The sequence below is a fragment of the Equus caballus genome, chromosome 30 (assembly GCF_041296265.1).
Source record: "Equus caballus isolate H_3958 breed thoroughbred chromosome 30, TB-T2T, whole genome shotgun sequence".
In the NCBI taxonomy this organism is placed as follows: Eukaryota; Metazoa; Chordata; class Mammalia; order Perissodactyla; family Equidae; genus Equus; species Equus caballus.
Window position 1 is genome coordinate 21377534 of NC_091713.1, and position 17639 is coordinate 21395172.

Genomic DNA, 17639 nt, shown 5'->3' on the forward strand with positions numbered 1-17639 from the left:
CATTGCCGTGTAATAAATTACTACAAACTTAAAACGATACCTGTATACTATTTCACAGTTTCTGTGGTTCAGGAGTCCATGCGTGGTTTAACTGAGTCCTCTGCTCAGGGTCTCACAAGAGTGAAATCAAGGTGTCATCTGGGTTGTGTTCTCTCTGGAGCTCAGAGTTCTTATCCAAGCTCATTCATGTTGTTGGCAGAATTCATTTCCTTGTGGCTATAGGAAACAAGTTTGGGTTTTCTTGCTCGCTGTCTGCTGGGGGTTGTTGTCAGTGACTAGAAGCCACTTTCAAGGCCTAGCCACATGGCTTTCTCACCACATGGCAGTGGACTTCTTCCAAGCTTGCAGCAGGCCCTCTCTCTAGTCTTACAATGGAATCTTATATAATGTAATCCAATCAAGGGAGTGATTATCCCGTCATAGTCACAGGTCCCACCCACACTCAAGGGAAAGAGATTATACAGGACATATACACTGCAGGCCAGGAACCTTAGGGAGCAGCTCAGAACTCTGCCTACAATATGTCCCATTTCATCACTTCATTAAAATACTGAAACTCCAAGGAACTGCAAGCATCCTAGTTATAGGATATGCCACTAAAAGGTTGCCATCTGCTCTGTGGTTTCAGTTTGGATCATTATTGCTGGAAGAGGAATCATTATTGTGTGTGCTGTGGGCAGTTTTTTTGTTCTGGGTCTGTTGAAATTTGTGACCCGTGAAATAGGGGTAGCCAGAGACCGTTTTAACCCTTCTGTGTCTAGGTACACCTCAACTGGATGTCTCAGAGAGTTCTGAAAAATTGATATCCAGGAACATTTGGGCTTTGGAACCTCATCTTTTCAGTTTCCTTTGTGCAGACTTCAGCTGAGGAAACACAGGTGGTCCCGGCAAGGCTGGTCCCTGGAATGGAGACCTCTGTTAGATAGTCAGTTAAGTGTGTGGGTCCCAAATTGGATTGTGTCATCCAAAGAGTCTTGAGTTGAGTCCAGAATCCTCGAAGCATCTAAGCTTTCAGTTCTTTGGTTTTGTGTTCTAGATGCGAAGTGGTTGGGCATTTACCCATTCACCTCTGGGCAATTTGTGCCTTTGCTTTTGTGGGTAAAAAGTGTCTATTGCTTGCTTTCTAGAGGTCACTTTTTAAGAGTCTCTCTCAGTGTGTGTTGCTGTTTTTGTTCTGGCCTGGTGAAGGGAAAGACCTTCGGGGTGCTCATCTTGCTCTGGGACTGTAGATTCATGAATATGAAACAGAGTGAGAGCTGCTTCTCTTTCTGGAGTTCAACTAACATCTTTGCTTACAAAAAATCAGAGCAGCTATTGTTTAATTTCTTTCATTAGGAAACTCACCAAATGTTTGGCCTTAAATTCTCCACTCCTTCAAGCCAGCTGGAGAACACCACAAGTTGCAAGGAAACGCTAACCCACTAAATTAGTCACAAAAAAAATCTGTGTACGAAGTCTCTCTTGACCCAGTTCTTTCTTTTATCTCTTTTATTCCATCTTAATGAGGTTTTATTTGCTTTCTTAGAAGAATGGAGTCTTTTGAGAACTTGTTTTATTTAAGACTTCCTTCTAAGCTTATACCCACTAGGTCACGCCAAAAGACACTGATACCCACAGACGGTATGCATGAGCATTCAATATCTGCATGATACTGTGCTCAGTATTGCAGGCTTTGTGGTATGACATAGATCATGCAGTGAAATTCTGGAAACCTTGGATTAGGATACTTCTGACCTAGTGTGGGTTATCCACCAAGGCAATATCTATTAAGAAAGGGCTTATTCAGAAAATCAATAGTGATTACAAATAAGATAAATAGCTAGCATTTATAGATTCTCACTATGCTAGGTGATCCACCCAGCAGTTTTCACACATTACTTCCTTTAAACCTCATACCCTCTATGAAGTAGGAACTATTGTTTCCCCAATTTTATGTTAAAAGTTGCTGTTTTTGTTACCTAAGGGATTCAACTTTTCAAGTATGCTCATGCACTTGAAAAGTCAAATAAATTTTTGGCGTGATATTTATAAAATATTCTTATCTACTCATTATACAAGGTCTTTGAAGGTCTTGTTGGCTACAATGTACACTGTGAACCACAGAATCACTCCATGGTTGGTTGGAACATCCTGCTAATGAGTCCGTTTTTAATTCCTATGTCAATCACTTGATTTGATCTTTTCCAAGCCCATATAATGTTCTCCTGTTCTCAACCAACCATCAGAGGGGTTTCCACAGCCACAGGTGTGGAGAGTTGGAAAGGATTCAGAGTCTCTAGTCCAGCCTTTCTCTGAAGAATTCCTGCCAGGAGTATCTGAATAAATGGTCATCCAACCTCCACTGAAATAATAGATTGTAGTATTGAGTTTATTTCATTGGAAAGTCCTTCATTGTCTTAAACTGAAGTTTCCTCTTCTATATAGCAGTTGTAAATGTCTTCATAATTCTTGCCCTGAAGTTTCGCTCCTCTATTATTAAATATTCTAAGGATAGACACCATTCCACCTGCCTCCCTCCTCCCCCATGCTACCTAAATTCAACCTTAGGACTAAGAAAATATCTCAAAGTTCAAGTTCCTCTGATGGCTTGTCAGTGACAACAATATTCATAAGGAGAACACATTGCAACACATAAGCCCCTTTTAAAAATTTTAGAATGAATATATATTTTTTAAAATTTTGCTTTGGCTTTGTACAATAAATTAGTGAGGTTTGTCTTTAAGTTAAGGGTGGAAACAAAGGGTGGAGTGTATAGGATGAAGGGATTGGAGGGCAGGGGTGTGGGAGGAGGGTATTAGAGCCCAGGAGCTGAAATGTTTAAGCTGGAAGGGTTTATGTATCTGTTACATAGTACGGAAGAAGCCTACTGAATCCAAAAATTCTAACAAAACTAATGGCTATTTTCCAGTCAGAAGTGACAACAGCAGGATTGACTCAACGAATGAGTCCAATAGGAAGTGCCACCAGCCCCACAGCTTCTTCCTCCTCCACGGGGTGGACTTACACAGCTGGATTTGTGTTGTGCAATGATTTGGTGGATTCAGGGAGAAGAAAACTGTTGAATTCCATCAGGAGTTTCTCAAAGGTCACATTAAGGCATATGGAATAGCTCTGAGTGCCATATAGTCATTTGAATAGTATTTGCATTCAGTTGGTAAACATTGTGTTGTCAACCTATATTTCTTGTTATTCCTTGCCATCCCATCTTAACTGATGAAGAACTCATATTTCACAAGCATACAGCAGAAGTCCAAGTGTGTGTGTTTGTGTGTGGGGGGTTCAGGTAAAGTGGAGGATGACAAGACGGGGTGCATACAAAATGATGGGACGTTATAAGGGTCCACCAAAAATCAAGAAAGAAGTTTAGTGAAAATAAGAATGGTTTAGGAAATAGATCTGACATTTAGGCTCAGTTCTTCTACTCATCTGCTGAGAAATCTTTGAAAAACCACTTTACTTCTCTGAGTCATAATTTCTTTATCTGTGAAATGTGAGGGTTGAACTAGAAAGTCTCTAGGCTTCTTCCAGGGCTAACGAGTTAGAGATGACAGGAATTCTGAAGGGTCACAAGGCCTGGGAAGTTAAGATAATTCATACAATTCATCCCTTCCCCCGAAACTAAGGAATGGGTAATAGAGCCTGAATCTAGGAAATTAACTCCTTAACATTGGCAGAACTTTCTCATTTCTCACTTGCCTTAGTTTTTACATCATTCATTCTTCTTCCTCATTTCTTCTTGTTATGTTTAAGTTTCTTTTACCTGTCTTGCTTTGTTTTTAATCTTGACTCTCTGAGACCATGGTGTCAACAGATATGCTTAGCATTCTTTGAGTGATCAAAGTTATCAGGATAAAATTCATTAGAAAATTAATAAATCTGTTCACTTTGCCTTGACTGAAGTTTATATGAATTATTTCTAACCTAAGCTGCTTCCCTTTTTATTTATAGGGGCATAAGTCAATGAGAAGCCATTCTGCCTTACCTTTTTGAGTGTGAAATAATTATATTAAAAGGAAAAAAATAAAGCATATTCAAGAGGAGCAGAGCTTCCAAGACTGAAATCATCATTCCACCAAACAAAGCCAGTTGGGCATGTTTGTATTCATAGCACTTGTGCCTATTAGTTTCCTCAGTTCATGTGTGGGTGAAAGCTACACAGCGTTTTTACTACAGTTATTTATATATATTTTAAAATCCATCAAAATTTCACTGAACTAATAAACTTAAGGCAGACATACTGTAGGATTTGTGAGGTAAATGAATAGCACTCTTTGAAAACTCCACCCTGTTTTGTAGGTAGCCCATGGTGGTCAAAAGTTGTCTAGCTCTCATGTGTGAGAATAATGCTTTTGATGGACCAAACCTTGCTTTGAGGAAGAACAGACCAGCTCATTGGATGAGTAATGTTCAGTCCCAGGAAGGAGAGAATTCTAGTCCAAACGCATCATTTCATTACTTGATGGATTGAAATTTAAAAAAGGGAAAGATCCTTTTGTCTGATAATACAGTTGCCTTACATATACCAGTATATGAAGCCCCCAATGAACCCTAGGAATTAAATAGAATTATGGACCCCAGAGTGTTAGCAATTCTATTTACTAGGTAAAGAATGTGTGGCTTTTACTCATCTTTTAAGGACTAATATATTAGTATGAAAATCTTTGAGTAGAGCAAGGAGGAGCCCCTATAACATTCCCTCGTTGCTGGTTGTAGAGCTTTCAAACCTGGGCTTAGATTTGCCTAGCACTGGGTCTTCATGTAGTGACTTCAGAGCTTCCTCACACACTCTCAGTATATTCTCATGTATTTTTAATTGGCTGTTTGATATGCATGGATATTTCCCTCTTGGCAAGCTGCAAGTTACTTTCGGGTAAGTACAAGTTTTATTCTTTTCATTTCCCCAGTTTTTGAAGCTATTGATTTGGTTCTCCCTGGGCACTGAGCAGTGTGGTGTCAAGAAGTTTGGGTCCTGATGGGGGTTAGCTTCCCAAACCTCTGAAGGTATATGCAAGCTAGAGCCAACAGCTATTCTGAAGATGCTGGAAATTTCCTCAGAACAAGGAAGACCAGGGTAAAATAATGACTTCCCAGATAAGGTGCCTTTATTCTATTGGGCTCTGGATATTAAAAAAAAAACAAATGAACAAGAGAAAGGAAGGAAGGAAAGAAGAAGAAAAGAGTGTAAGAAAGAAAGAGAGAAAGAAGGGCTTTAAGGACCAGGAAGAAGGTAATGCCTAGGTCATTTTCCACCCATCTGTTTTCCTTAAAACCAGAGAACATATTTTCTTTTTAAAAACTATATACCCCACTTGATTTCCCTCTCCTCCCCACCATTTTCCAGTAGTACACCTCCCAAGGAAAATGATAAACAAAACTTGGGGTTAAAAGTATCTCATTCCCTCTCTCAAAGAGGAAAGGAGCCCCCTGGGAAACAGCATGAAGGTCTTCTGAAACCTACCTCTGCTCAGGACCTTGTCTGCCAGCAGCCTGAATAGGATTTGAAACTCAATCATCTAAATACAGAACAGACACTAAGATCTTTTTTTTTCTGAGAATAACAAATATTTGGAACAGGATTCCAAGCCCAACTGTAAGCAGCACAGAAGCAATTAGATGCTGCCCAAGGAAAAAAGAGCATATTGGAAAGGAATGGCCTCCATGGACCCCACTGACCTTCTCCTGTTCCCAGTGTTTCTTACATTCGTATGAATAATGAGTGAATTTGAGACCACTATCCACCAGGGCATAGCTCTTTCTGCTTTTTATGTTCTTCATTTGCTGCTTCCATATGGTAGAGTAATTCTCCAAACATTTAGCCTTGGTATATTAACTGGCCATTCTGGGTGGGAAGGGAATGTTAGAAGTATAAAACAGCTGATAAAAGAGTCTTGCACTGTGCTTAAACACAACACACTCTTTCTAGATTTATATAAGCAAATGAGATTATCTTGATGCTGTCTGCTTTAAAAACATCAGCCTAATCACTAAAGCTGGGTGCAGGATTCTGTAGATGTGTGCATTATAGAACAGAGACCATGTGCATTACTAATTTAGGGTGTAAGCTGTTCTCTGTAATTTCTCACCCAGTAAAGAATAGAATTGCCTAGATGTTCCTTCTAAGGAAGCTGGGTGGGACCCACAGTCTTCTGTAATTTAAACAGCCCCAGAGCAAAGAGATCAGTTTCCCAGGATGCCAGACCCCCAACAGAAGCCAACTGTATAGCTATGACAGAATCAGACAAGATAGAAATAATCAGCCTGTTTTCTCACTGCAACCAAACTTCTTAACTTCAAGGGCAGAAATGATCCTCCCTATCATCCAAAAGCCTTTTCCAGTAAATTAGATTTATTGATATTTTCAGCCCTGTTCATGTCTCAAAATGGCAGGGCATTGGTCTTTCCTATTATTCCTCAGAAAATGAAAGATAGGGAAGATGATATTTTGGCATACTGATCAATTACCCCTAGAAATAGTTTCGCCCTGGTAGTTTCCATGTCCTCGTGCATACAGAGTAAAGCCATTGGGGGCAGATATAATTTCCATCATTCAAGAAGTTGGTTTTGCCACTATGTTATCCAAATGCATGTAATTATTAAGGTTTTTTCAGCTCATGACATTGGCTGAGGTTTAGGGCAGAACAATCTAGCTAGAGTCAGATTCCATCCTCTTGAAACTTAGTGTCTCAGTATTTTTATGCTATTTTATGAAGGGATTAACCTATCCAAGGTTGGAATTTGCCTGCTTTGTATAAACGAGCCCTTCCAGAGGGTTTTCATAATTTACTGAATGCTGTCCCTGGAAACATGAATAGCTATGTGCTGACAATTCAGGCTGGCTACTTCTGTTTTAAAAGAAGAGAGATCAGAATGGTTGAACGACTTGTCTAAAATCATAGAATAAATCTACCTTTGAGATGATAAGAGAAACCAGGTTTTCCAAGTTTTCACTTTTGTCAAACGCTGAACTGATTGAATTTAGCAGGAAGAAGTGGGTCCAGACAGGGTGGATTGTGAAGAGATGCCAGCAGGGCAGCAGGCTGTGCTTTGGATCTGGAAAGTGGTAATATAGCTGAGTAGTGGGATCCTCTAGGCTTTATGAAAAAGGACAACTAAGAATTGATCTGAGGGGCACCAGAGATCTACATTCCAAGGGCAAAGCTATGCTGGGAACTTGAACTCACCAGAGACGGGAGACGGGATCGGTCACAGATTGGCTCAAGTTGCACTTACTGCTGCTCTTGCTGTTGTGGTTCGTTTGCATTAACTCAGCCAATCTTGTGGCGATTGGATCCAGAGCACTTTGAGAGTAATGCAAAAGTCTTTGACCAAACCCTACTGAGATCGACTTCTGTGAGAATCTAAAGGAAGATAGTTTTGGATCACCGAGGTCACTATGAAGCAGCCATGTAGGAAAAGCTGCTAACACCTGAAGATTTTGATTGCAATTGTTGAAGAGGCTGTTGGCTCCCAATGTGGTGGCAGAACCAAAGTACAGAAGAAGCAGCATCATTCCCATGTTCTTTCCAACTTTTCTGTCATTGGGGTCATCAGTTTGTTGGAAGCTCATTTTTCTGGCAAAAGGATACATGGATGGCCCGAGAGATTGTTTTGCATTCTTTACTTAGTCGAAATAGTTAAGTGCTATGTTGTGATATTATATTTGATAGTCACTGGTGAATTTAGTGGGTTTCTCTCACTCTTTTATTTCCTCTGACTTATATTTTCCCCATCCTCTCTAAATGAAGTTTGGAGTTCAGTTTCGGATCTTAAATTAGATGCCCAAGAGAGGCAGATTTCTTTTTTCCATTTAATTCTGTCTGATCAGGGTTGGAACTGATATCAAACTAAAGTTTCCTATGCATTCATTTGAGATGACTCTGTAGATGATAACAACCTCGGTTCAACCAAGCAGGAAGGGGCCTGAATGATATTTCAGGCTTCTACGGATAAGAAATCAAGCCAAGGAGATAATATTTTATATTCATATTTATTTATCTTATCCTTACCGTAAACACAAGGCTTCTGGATCAGAGGCAGGCTGATTTATTTACGTCTACCCCATTTCCCCCTCAGGGTAACATGATAAAGGCAGCTGTCACCTGCATGTGTGGAGGGGAGGGGGCCTCTGTAGTACAGGAGAGGAACCCTGGAATTATGAATCTTGGAGCTCATATAGGAGCAGTCACACAGGTGTCCTTCCTTCCCTCTTGAGAGAAGGACAGAAACCTTTGCTCTCTAACATAAACAAATCTTCTCTGAGGAGAGACGGGGAAGGTCCCCAGGGTGTTACAACCCTTTGGAATGTGAACAAATGGCTCCAGGGGAGATGACTCTGTAAATCTCTCCTGGGTAATTTATTATCTGTAACTTCCAAGTCCTGTTTGCCGTTCTCTCGTCCTTTAACCCAGATTACTCAGAAAGCCTTGAGCATGCAGAAACATGAAAAATATTCACAATTGTTTTCTGACACTAGGGAGCTCAACTAAGGAGTCAACAAGTGCCATAGATTTAAAGAGGCAAGCAGAAATTCAGAAGTCAGAGTCCGCAGGAGCAGGAGTAGTGCACTCTGATACTGTTTTCTCTCTCTGTCTGTTGAGTGTGGGCGACCCGAGGCCAGGGGATATTAATAAAGTTGGTGGCCTGCTGGGAGACACTGACCCAGACTAGCAGATGAAGAGAAAGTAGAATTACCTGCTAACTAGTTCCAGTGATGGCGGAGGTAGCATGGTAGAGTTAGTAGAAAGGCCATAGGATTAACAATTAAAAGAAAAGGAAAAGGGAAATAGAAATTCTTATACCACACGCATGCTAGACACCACATTCTACATGTGTTCTCTTGTTTGATCACACATGCACCATCCTCTTTTGCTGGTGAGAAAACTGAGGCCTATACTGATGAACAACCTTCAAAAGATACCGTGGTAGAAGATGGCAGAGTTAATATTTATTTACTTATTTAAATTATTTATTTATTTATTTTAATTGCATTAACATTGGGTTATAACATTATATAGCTTCTGGGCGTACATCATAATATATTTCGAATTCTGTGTAGATTACATCATTTTCACCACCCCAAAACTAATTATAGTCCATCCCCTCACATGTGAGCCTAATCACTCCTTTTGCCCTCCCCCCTTTCTCCCCGGAATTAATATTTAAAACCACACCTGCTTGAATCCAAACTCTAGGATTGTTACGTTCTTCCATGCTGGGTCTGAGTAAGTGCTCTGTCACGTAAAACCTGTGTGACCTGAAACAAATCACTTAACCTGTTTGAACCTTAGTTTCCTCATCTGTAAAATAAAAATAAAGAAAAATCATAAATTGGACTATTTTTTGTTAGGCTGCTTACAAAATAGGCAATGTACTTGCAAATGTTTTATAATGTAATATGCTACACAAATTCTAGTTGTTTTTGTTATTAATGAAATCTGGTAAAATAGTGTTATGATTTTAGCATTTTGGAAGTTGTTTCTGATTTTTCACCATTTAATGCTCTAATGAGCATCCTAGTTCATATTGCTTTTTTCCGCTTCCTATTTAATTATTTTCTTATATGTGGGCAAACTGAGATCCAGAGAGAGTAAGTGATTGGCTAAGATCCCACAGTAGGTTGGCTTTCCCACATTATTTAAAACTATATTCTGATTGTGGGATTAGACTTGGTTAAATAGAGCCTGGGAGAGGTTCCTTGAAAAATTTAATCTATGAGCTGGTGGCTTCACTTTAGCCATTGTTCTGCAACTCTAACTTCTAGGAAAATGGATACGATTACATGTATTTCAAAATTGGGGTGGATAGGTCTTATTTAGAATCACTTTGGAATAAAGGGGGAAGAGAATTCTTGAGGGAAATCCATCTGAACCAATGGAATGGAGATGCTGATCTTTGTCTTGCTGTCTTAATAGTCTTGGTTGTGGAGAAAAAAATTAAGTCTTAAGTGTTGCAGTTGAATGGACCAGGAAGCTCCAAAGAAGAGGGTGTGGGATATGCAAGGAAGTGCTTTACATAAATTAAAAAAGAGAAAGAGAATATTTCATCATATGGTGGGTTTCCATTAAGCACACTGCATAATTTGTTTCAGGTCCCTTCTCTGGCACTCAGTTGACTCTTCTTCCCCATCTCTAGGGGCTGGAAAGGATTACAGTTTCCAAAAATCATGTGTACTCTCTTCAGAGTTATCCCAAGAACCTAGCGAAAAAGAAGAATCTAGAGTGCTTCTCTTACTGGCTTTAAGAGATGGTGAAACCCAAAGTTTTCGAAGTGCTTAACTTATCTTCAGCTGTGTTCTTTTCTTGTTTCTAGAAATAGATTTGCAGGAGCAAATGGCAATGGGCAATGCAGTGTGACTGATGGCATACTGTGCACCTTCTATGTGTAAAAGCCCATAAGACAAAGGCTAGACCCCTTCAATGTGTGTGTGAGTATGTGTATGTGCTTTAGGCTTTCACGATTTTTAACTTTCTACTTAATTATAATGTTATATATTCTTATTTAAGATCCGTATTCTAGCTAATTGAAAAAAAAAAAAAGAACCAGGTAGGTCTACTTCTGCTTCTGTCAAAAAGTGTTTAAAAAATTGTTGGATATATAGTAATAAATCCACATTCCTCACCAAGACTCTTGGTGATCTGGACATTTCTTAAGTCTCTGATGTCACCTCTCATCACTTCCCTTCTTCCCTACTCCTCACCTTCCACTAGCCTCCTTGCTTTTCCACATACCCTCTGCTCTTCTCCCCTTATGGCTTTAGAATCCTCTTTTCCATGCTTTTTGCCTGCTAATTAAGAAGGTCTTCTTTCAATAGGATCATCTTTAGAGAGCCTTCCCTGAGCTATTTTATCAACCTGACCTAACCTGTCCTATGTACTCTATTCCATTAAGCTACTTTATTCTCTTTCTATGTGACCTTACTTTATGCATCTGTTTCCATGTTTATTATCTATCTCTCCTACCAGAATGTAAGCTCCATGATGGCAGGACCCCTGTCTATTTTACTTGCTGCTATCCCTACAGTGTCTACATCAGTGCCTGGCACACAGTAGGGGCATAATAAATATAAGTTGAATAAGTGAGAAGAAAAAAAGAAAAAGATAAGGAGAGGTTGAAAGAGAAACATGTCAGAGCTATTTTCAGTGACATTATTTAATGACCACTTTAATTTATTGCGCTGATGAAAATGGTTCTCATTAGCCTAATTGGCCGATTTCTTTTCCCCTTGATTGGTAGGATAGTTGAATTAATTCCACCCCCACTTTTATTTACACCATTTGACTGAACGAACCCAAGTGGAGGAGTGTTTCATCATCCCTGGGAACACTAAACTGCTTTATTTACAGACTTTGGTTTGTTTATTGATTTTATAATTTTACTTTTTATTAGATTTTATGTTTTTAAGTAAACTCCTTAATCTACTCTGGATCTCTTTGTGTTGGCATCCAAAGTCAACAGGCATGTGGGTGTGGACTTACAAGTTTGGGAGAAGATCCTAAGGAGAGGTGAATTCTTCTGCATTACAGTCAGATGCAGGGAATCAGAGGAGAGCAAGGGGAGTTGGAGAGATGGCTAAAGGCAATGTGACCCTTTCCTAAGCTCTTTCACCATGACCCACAAATGTTCAGCAGAGCCTCCTATGCACGTGGAAGTTTATGTGAAAGTGGAGAAAGAAGCTAAGTGTCTATGTCTGTTTCAATGTTGTATGAAAGAGAGGCACCACAATATGCCTGGAGAAAGAGATGACTAGATGAACATGTATTCCCAGGAACCTGCAAAAATCTTATGGATGCATTGGGACTTCCACAGGACGTGGAACAAGAGTCTCAAACCATGTGATCTGTGGCTTAAGGGCCACATGAATTACACATATATTAGTGTAGGTCAATGCAAACAACCAAAGGAAACTAAATCACTTTTTTTTCTTCTTCTTTTTTTGAGGAAGATTAGCCCTGAGCTAACATCTACTGCCAACCCTCCTTTTTTTTTTTTTTTTAAAGATTTTATTTTTCCCTTTTTCTCCCAAAGCCCCCTGGTACATTGTTGTGTATTTCTAGTTGTGGGTCCTTCTAGTTGTGGCATGTGGGATGCTGCCTCAGTGTTGCCTGATGAGCGGTGCCATGTCTACACCCAGGATTCGAACCAGTGAAACCCTGGGCCACCGAAGCGGAGCCTGCAAACTTAACCACTCGGCCATGGGGCCGGCCCCAATCCAATCCTCCTCTTTTTTGCTGAGGAAGACTGGTCCTGAGCTAACATCCATGCCCATCTTCCTCTACTTTATATGTGGGACACCTGTCACAGCATAGCTTGACAAGCGGTGTGTGGGTCCGCACGTGGGATCCCAACCGATCAACAACGGGCTGCCGAAGTGGAACGTGTGAACTGCGCCACCAACAGCCCTGGGACCAAATCACTTTTATAGCGCCAATTACTATATTTAGGACTTTGGGAATGGGTGAAGAGGTTGCTGCTAAGGCTCTGATAGGTACAGTATGAGCATATTGGTAGATCCTGTCCTAGAGTGATTGAATAGAACTTAAAAGGAGGCTTATGTCTCGTCTGACCTGCTTTCTGCCCTTGTACTGTCCTAACCCTGGGAAGTGTGTCTGCTCTTCACTCCCTCTCTGTGAAATTCAGATCTGTCCTCTAGTATAGCATAGCAGGCTGGAGTCCCCAACACCAGCTGCTGGGTCCAGCTCAGTTTCCTGTCTTTTTGGACCATGAGCCCCCACCTCCCTTCATGAATAGTTACTACTTGACTTCTTTGGTTTTTGCTATCAAGTCACTTAGATCTTGTTACAGACTGAATTCTGTCCCTCCAAACTCATATGTTGAAGCTCCAACTGCCAATGTGACTGTATTTGGAGACAGAAACTTTATGGAGGTAATTGAGTGAAATGAGGTCGTAAGTTTGGGACCCTAATCTAATAGAATTCATGTCCTTATAAGAAGATGAGGAGACACTAGAGCTCTCTCTGCAGGCATGTGCACAAGAGAAAGGTCATGTGAGCACATGCAAGAAGGCAGCCATCTACAAGTCAGGAAGAGAGCTCTCACCAGGAACCAAATTGGCCAGCACCTTGATCTGGAACTTGTAGCCTCCAGAACCATAAGAAAATAAGTTTCTGTTGTTTAAGCCACCCAGTCTATGGTATTTTGTTATGGCAGCCTGAGTTGACTAATACAGGCTTTTACTAGTAAAGTCATTTATTTCATTTATTTTACTCCAATAGGGGTAACACTTCCAGATCCCAATTTCAGCTTTGGTCCTCATCTTCCACTGTTCTTTCCAGTTGGGTAGCTCTCCTGATCTCAGTGTTGCTTTCCAGATTTTCATTGTTCTATGTTTGTCCATAGACTAAAAGTGTACTTGGATATGAGACAATTTTTAGAGCTTGCTTCTCGCCTGTCTTAGTGATGAAGAAACCTGGGTCTAAGCAGACACTGCCACATTGTGTGACCATGAATAAAAGAACAAAATAAGGGAAGAAGCTAAGAGTTATTGAGTGCTTACCATGTTTTAACCTGATCACCCCCATTTTATGTATAAGGAAACTGAGGCTCAGAGAGGTTAAGGTCACATGGCTAATTGGTGGCAGCTCTAGGATTCAAACTCAGATATGCCTTTCTCAATCCCTCTGTTTTTGTCTTTTGTACCACTTTGCCTTGATTCATTTAGTCACAAGTCATACAACCTCTCTAAGTCTTGCGTTCTCACCTTGAAAATGGGGAGAGTTAGATTAGATGGCGGATGTATAAACTCCCTTCTAATTCTAAAATTTATGAATTTTGAAACTTCAGCTCCTAACCTCCTGTGGTTGATCATTTCCTAATGACCATAGGTCTCTGTATTAGTCAAAGCAGAGCACGGGAAACCAAGACACTCTGGGTGTTTTAGACAGAAAGTGATTTAATACAGGGAATTATGTACTTACAAAATTAGTGGAAGGACTGGAGGTCAAGGGACCAGCACAGGACTATTCATGGTTGTGGCCAACGCATCAGGAGGCTGCTGCTATGCTATTGTGGTCCTTGCCTCTGCTGCCATAACTGCCTCTTGATATCCATGAGACTTGATATCCAACATGGACTCCTGCATGTGTCAGCAATATGTCCCCTTAAAAGTCAATCTCTATGAGTTGGTTGGCCAGCAGAAACATCTGCATGAAAATAGCCTCCTTTACTTATCTATAAATCTTAAGCAAATGTATGCATTTATTTTTTTTTCTTTATTTTTTTTTTTATTAATGTTATGATAGATTACAACCTTGTGAGATTTCAGTTGTACATTTTTGTTAGTCATGTTGTGGGTACACCACTTCCCCTTCCGTACCCTCCCCCCACCCCCCCTTTTCCCTGGTAACCACCGATCAGATCTCCTTCTCAATATACTAATTTCCACCTATGAGTGGAGTCATATAGAGTTCGTCTTTCTCTGACTGACTTATTTCGCTTAACATAATGCCCTCGAGGTCCATCCACATTGTTGTGAATGGGCCAATTTCGTCTTTTTTTATGGCTGAGTAGTATTCCATTGTGTATATATACCACATCTTCTTTATCCAATCATCAGTTTCTGGGCATGTAGGCTGGTTCCACGTCTTGGCTATTGTAAATAATGCTGCGATGAACATAGGGGTGCAACGGACTCTTGAGGTATCTGATTTCAGGTTCTTAGGATAGATACCCAGTAATGGGATGGCTGGGTCATAGGGTATTTCTATTTTTAACTTTTTGAGAAATCTCCATACTGTTTTCCATAGTGGCTGTACCAGTTTGCATTCCCACCAACAGTGTATGAGGGTTCCTCTTTCTCCACAACCTCTCCAACATTTGTCGTTCTTGGTTTTGGATGCTTTTGCCAATCTAACGGGGGTAAGGTGATATCTTAGTGTAGTTTTGATTTGCATTTCCCTGATGATTAGCGATGATGAACATCTTTTCATGTGTCTATTGGCCATATTCATATCTTCTTTTGAGAAATGTCTGTTCATGTCCTCTGCCCATTTTTTGATCGGGTTGTTTGTTTTTTTGTTGTTAAGCAGTGTGAGTTCTTTGTATATTATGGAGATTAACCCTTTGTCGGATAAGTGGCTTGTAAATATTTTTTCCCAATTAGTGAGCTGTTTTTTTGTTTCAATCCTGTTTTCCCTTGCCTTGAAGAAGCTCTTTAGTCTGATGAAGTCCCATTTGTTTATTCTTTCTATTGTTTCCCTCAACTGAGGAGTTACAGTGTCCGAAAAGATTCTTTTGAAACTGATGTCAAAGAGTGTACTGCCTATATTCTCTTCCAAAAGACTTATTGTCTCAGGCTTAATCTTTAGGTCTTTGATCCATTTTGAGTTTATTTTGGTGTGTGGTGAAAAAGAATGGTCAATTTTCAATCTTTTGCATGTGGCTGTCCAGTTTTCCCAGCACCATTTGTTGAAGAGACTTTCTTTTCTCCATTGTAGGCCCTCTGCTCCTTTGTCGAAGATTAGCTGTCCATAGATGTGTGGTTTTATCTCTGGGCTTTCAATTCTGTTCCATTGATCTGTGGACCTGTTTTTGTACCAGTACCATGCTGTTTTTATCACTGTAGCTTTGTAGTATGTTTTGAAATCGGGGATTGTGATTCTGCCGGCTTTGTTTTTCTTGCTCAGGATTGCTTTAGCAATTCGCGGTCTTTTGTTGCCCCATATGAATTTTAGGATTGTTTGTTCAATTTCTGTGAAGAATGTTCTTGGGATTCTGATTGGGATAGCATTGAATCTGTATATTGCTTTAGGTAGTATGGACATTTTAACTATGTTTATTCTTCCAATCCATGTGCAAGGAATGTTTTTCCATCTCTTTATGTCATCGCCTATTTCTTTCAAGAAAGTCTTGTAGTTTTCATTGTATAGATCCTTCACTTCCTTGGTTAAGTTTATCCCTAGGTATTTTATTCTTTTCGTTGCGATTGTGAATGGGATAGAGTTCTTGAGTTCTTTTTCTGTTAGTTTATTGTTAGTGTATAGAAATGCTACTGATTTATGCACGTTAATTTTATACCCTGCTACTTTGCTGCAGTTGTTGATTATTTCTAATAGTTTTTCTGTGGATTCTTTGGGGTTTTCTATGTATAAGATCATGTCGTCTGCAAACAACGAGAGTTTTACTTCTTCGTTACCTATTTGGATTCCTTTTATTTCTTTTTCCTGCCGAATTGCTCTGGCCAGCACCTCCAGAACTATGTTGAATAGGAGTGGTGAAAGTGGGCACCCTTGTCTTGTTCCTGTCCTCAGAGGGATGGCTTTCAGCTTTTGTCCATTGAGTATGATGTTGGCTGTGGGTCTATCATATATGGCCTTTATTATGTTGAGGTACTTTCCTTCTATACCCATTTTACTGAGGGTTTTTATCATAAATGGGTGTTGGATCTTGTCGAATGCTTTCTCTGCATCTATTGAGATGATCATGTGGTTTTTGGTTTTCATTTTGTTGATGTAGTGTATCACGTTGATTGACTTGCGGATGTTGAACCATCCCTGTGTCCCTGGTATAAATCCCACTTGATCATGGTGTATAATCTTTTTGATGTATTGCTGTAATCGGTTTGCCAAAATTTTGTTGAGGATTTTTGCATCTATGTTCATCAGTGATATCGGCCTGTAGTTCTCCTTCTTTGTGTTGTCCTTGTCAGGTTTGGGGATCAGAGTGATGTTGGCTTCATAGAATGTGTTAGGGAGTTCTCCATCTTTCTCAATTTTCTGGAACAGTTTGAGGAGAATAGGTATTAAGTCTTCTTTGAATGTTTGGTAGAATTCTCCAGAGAAGCCGTCTGGTCCTGGACTCTTGTTTTTGGGGAGGTTTTTGATTTCCGTTTCTATTTCCTTACTTGTGATTGGTCTATTCAGATTCTCCATTTCTTCCTGATTCAGTTTGGGGAGATTGTAGGAGTCTAGGAATTTGTCCATTTCTTCCAGGTTGTTCAATTTGTTGGCATATAGTTTTTCATAGTATTCTCTTATGATCTCTTGTATTTCATTGGTATCTGTTGTGATTTCTCCTCTGTCATTCCTGATTTTATTAATTTGCGATTTCTCTCTTCTTTTCTTGGTGAGTCTGGCTAGGGGTTTGTCAATTTTGTTAATTCTTTCGAAGAACCAACTCTTTGTTTCATTGATCCTTTCTATTGTCTTTTTTGTTTCAATATCGTTTATTTCTGCTCTTATTTTTATTATTTCCCTCCTTCTACTGACTCTGGGCCTTGTTTGTTCTTCTTTTTCTAGTTCTGTTAGGTGTCGTTTGAGGTTGCTTACGTGAGCTTTTTCTTGTTTAGTGAGGTGAGCCTGTATTGTGATGAATTTCCCTCTTAGGACTGCTTTTGCTGCATCCCAAATGATTTGGTATGTCGTGTTCTCATTTTCATTTGTCTCCAGATAATATTTGATTTCTTCTTTAATTTCTTCAATGATCCATTGTTTGTTGAGAAGTGTGTTGTTTAGTCTCCACATTTTTGCACCTTTCTCTGCTTTTTTCTTGTAGTTGATTTCTAGTTTAATAGCGTTATGATCAGAAAAGATGCTTGATATTATTTCAACTCTCTTGTATTTATTGATGTTTGCTTTGGTTCCCAAAATATGGTCAATCCTTGAGAATGTTCCATGTGCACTTGA